Genomic DNA, 4,030 nt, shown 5'->3' on the forward strand with positions numbered 1-4,030 from the left:
TTTGTTCCTTTAAAAGACCCACTGTGTTTGGTCAACCTCTTCTCTGTGTATATTTATTTTGTTCAAATTCTAAAATGGTAACCATACATTAGAAAATCTACTTGTTCCTGATAGAAGGCTGTCTGTCATTTTTTTCTGTTGAAAGTATTTCCCATGTTTCTTTTCTCCACGCCACTAATATTGGGGGATCTCTCCTTTTCCAAAAACAAGCTGTCATAACATGTGGCTGCTAGTAGTAATTGTGTTATCAGTGGCCCTTCCCCAAGTCACTAACTTCCTTTGGACTGTAACTTCATAGAATCATTATAGGTTCCATGGGAACTCTAACATTAGTTATTCTGAAAATTCAGTTAGCTCAGGACATTCCCACGATACATGGAGAATAATTCCTCTTCTTCTACACCATCTCCAGAATTTATGATTACCTTGTTATATAGTCCCCTTAGCTAAATTGAGTGAGGTACCATTGATAAAGTATTTTGTAATAATTTTCTTTAAAGGTTACAGATAGATGAGATTTTTACATGCATCATCCACATGTGATATGTATAACAAAAAATAAGCAAAAGACTGAATGAACCCCCTTCCCCCAAAAAACAAACCCAACTGTAGCCTTTATTTAAATTGAATTGATATAGTAATCAATAGTTCTGTGTAAAACCACAGTGCCCCAGTGAGTGAATGTGTCTCCTATATTCTTACAGTTTTAAGATAAGCAGGGTGAGAGTCACCTGTGGGATTTTTTTAGGTCGGAAGATTCTAGGAGCACACAAAGAACAAATACAGTGACAATAAACACAGTTACAAACAAGGAATTTTGTCTATAAGTTTCACTAAGCAGATAATCAATGTTACAATCACAAACCAAACACATATACAAACCTGAGAGAACCCATGCAATAGCCAGCACTGTATTCATACTCAGATCCCCAAAGATTTCATAGAGTCAGGTGGATCTCTCAACAGGTTGTCGGCAGTGGAATGGTGGGGGTCTTCTGAGGTGATCTTCTCTCCCTATGTACCAGGGATTCCTTTTAATCCTGTGTTATGACCATGCCTACTACCTTATGCATATGCACGAGGGTTCCAAGCCCTTTTTCCTTATCTGCACTTCCACACCTCAAATACTTGAGGGTGCCCCACTTTTCATAGGTTATCCTCTTAATCTCCCGTATTCTATTAGCATCCCAATAGCATCTAGGTACACATGTCCTTATGGTAACCTGCAGTTACCATAATGTTACAATTGGGTGTCCAGTGGTCTAGATGGGTTCATTACCCATTGGAACATTCTTTACAGTAATCTTGTAACTTTACTGGCACAGAGTTATTCCGGCGTTATCTACTTAGGTCAACTCTCCTAGGCCTAAGGCCTAATACAGCAAGCTTGAAATCTTACAGGCCTCAGCCTGTAGGCCTTGCATTACAACCTTACTTTATTTTAGGGTTACCATACGTCCTCTTTTTCCCGGACATGTCCGGCTTTTCAGCAATCAAACCCCCGTCCGGGGGGAATTGCTGAAAAGCCACACATGTCCGGGAAAATGGCCGGCACTTCCTCTCCCCCTGTGGCTCTGCTCCACTCCTCCTCTCTCAGATTTACAGAGCCAAGCTGCCCGAGCAAGCGCTACTGGCTTCAGGCAGCCTCCGGACCCCGAGCCCCCAGCCAGGCACTTCTCCTACCCGGCTCCAGCTGAGCTGCTCCCACGGTGCAAGGTCCCGAGGCAGGGGGGGTGCTGCCTGAAGCCGGTAACGCTGGCTCCTGCAGCTCTGCTCTGTAAGTCTGAGGGGGCGGAGCCGAGCTCGGCTGGAGCTGGGGAAGGGACGTGTCCAGCCAGCTCTGGGTCCTGAGGTAGGGGAGGGCTGCCCGAAGCCAGCAGCTCGGCTCTTACAGTCTGAGCTGGGAGGAGCAGCTCAGCTGGAGCCCAGGTAGGAGAAGTGCCTGAAGCCGGTAGCACTAGGGCAGCTCGGCTCTTAAACAGAGCCGAAGAGTCAGGGAGCAGCAGCAGTCGCCAGAGCCTGCTCTAAGGTAAGCCAGGGATGCCAGCAAAGCTGGGAGTACCATGCGCCGCTGATTGCACAGGTGGGGGGCAGCGCTGGGGGAGCTGCTCCGGGGAGTCGCCAAAAAGCACTGACTGGTGGGGGAGGAAGGGAGGGCAGTGTGAAAAAGGCAGGAGTGTGCAGAGGGATCAGAGCTCTGGCTGCGATGGGCATCGGGCTGCCTTGCCTGCAAGTGGATCAGAGCTCCTGGGGCTGGGGTGTGCTGTATGGCACTCAGCTCCCCATTTGTGATGAGACACAGCAGTGTGGTGGATCACTGCGAATTGATGAAGAGTGTGACAAATTCTGTGCTGAAGTGAATAATATGTACAGCAGATGCTTAGAATATTTGGAGATGTGGCTTAGACCCCTTGAAGACTTCTCTTGTTACAGGTGGATTACCCTGAGTGAGACACCGAATTGGAGTGATGTGGAACCTTGTATCAAGTACCTGACCGATAAGGGGATGCAAATTGATGACGTGAAGTGTTTTGATCAGTTCAGCAACCTGAAGAAGTTTACAGAAAGTTGCAACAGTGATGAAGAGTTCAGTAATTTGCTAGCACACCAGAAGTGGACCAAATATTTTGAGAAATCCAAAAACATTGAGTGTCATTCAGAACTGTTAAAGATTGCACAGTTTTTCTTTGCTATTCCTTCTCACAATGCAAATGTAGAGCGAATTTTTTCACTGATGCAAAGCCAGTGGACAAAGGAAAGGACCAACTTGAATGTTGAGTTGTTGAAAGGAATTCTACTTGTACAGTACAACTTCAGACAAACTTCTTGTAAAGACTTTCATGCCTTCTTAAAGAGCAATCAACCACTGCTGAGAAAAATGCGATCTGCAGAGAAGTATGCGTGGGCACATGAGGAGAAAGAAAACTGAAGAACTGGTGAAAGGAAAGGACTCACTACATATAAAGAATTACGTTTTAGAATTAAAGAATTAAATAGCTCAAAATGTCCGGGATTTTACCCGGCAGGGAGGAGAACTGGGTGCTCCAAGGCATCTGGGGAGCTGGGAAACAGAACAGTGTGAGCTGCGTGTCCTGACCGCTCCCAAAAACGGAGCGCTGGGGCAGATCCTCCACTGAGCAGCTTCATTAAAGTCATGGGAGTCTATACTAGTGGAGTGCCTGACTTTAGAATTGGTGCAGTTGTTTCGTGTGGCTGGGAGGGAGGAGGGGGAATGTGGGGTGCTCAGGGGAAGGGGCGGAGACTTTGGGGAAGGGGTTGGAATGGGGGCAGGGAAGGGGCGGAGTTGAGCGGGGCCAGGGGCGGGGAAAGGGGTGGGGCGGGGGAGGGGAAGGGGCGGAGTTGGGGCGGGGCCGGGGCCCCGTGGAGTGTCCTCTTTTTTCAATGTTCAAATATGGTAACCCTACTTTATTTATCATACGCACTCATCACTCATAAATACTTGTTGACCTTATACTCCTATAATTCTATCTACCTAAACCTATTCATCACATATTAATTGATTATACTTAACCACAATAATAAATTCTCTATTAAGTGATTAAATGAAATAATTGGCTACATCAACATGTTATACTTTTCTTGTTATTAATTTTTCACAGATGTTTTATAGCTTTAAAATGCACACTGCACAGATTCACAAAGAGATTGATTACAAAGGGTTTTTGTCTTTATAGACAAATCCAGTACAAACTGCAGCAAAACAGTCTGATTGTTTTAAACAGTCAAGTACAATGGATACTATTTTATATCTATTGAATATCAGTGTAACAAGGAATCTGGACAAGAAAGGCAGGAGATGGGAGTAAGAGACGGTAAAGAAGGAAATAAATAGGTAAACCTCTTCCATTTTGTCCACTTTCATCCAAAATTCTCATTTTAGTAAACATTTAAATTTGCAGTGTTTTGATAAAGTAACTAGCAAACAAACACTGGGGTCCAGGTTCTGGTCCCCACTCCAGCCCCTATATACTGCTCTGGAAGATACAGAGCCCAGTAACAGGCCACAGTA

General features: G+C 45.2%; 1 long non-coding RNA gene across 1 annotated transcript; it reads left to right on the forward strand.

Annotated features, from left to right (window-relative positions):
• The first annotated feature begins 1,555 nt into the window (after positions 1–1,555).
• On the forward strand, positions 1,556–3,167 carry LOC128830377 (uncharacterized). Its single transcript, XR_008443566.1, has 2 exons — positions 1,556–2,029; positions 2,434–3,167. It is a non-coding gene; the product is annotated as an uncharacterized LOC128830377 (long non-coding RNA).
• Positions 3,168–4,030: the final 863 nt, after the last annotated feature.

The sequence above is a fragment of the Malaclemys terrapin genome, chromosome 1, assembly GCF_027887155.1.
Source record: "Malaclemys terrapin pileata isolate rMalTer1 chromosome 1, rMalTer1.hap1, whole genome shotgun sequence".
NCBI classification, from domain to species: domain Eukaryota; kingdom Metazoa; phylum Chordata; order Testudines; family Emydidae; genus Malaclemys; species Malaclemys terrapin.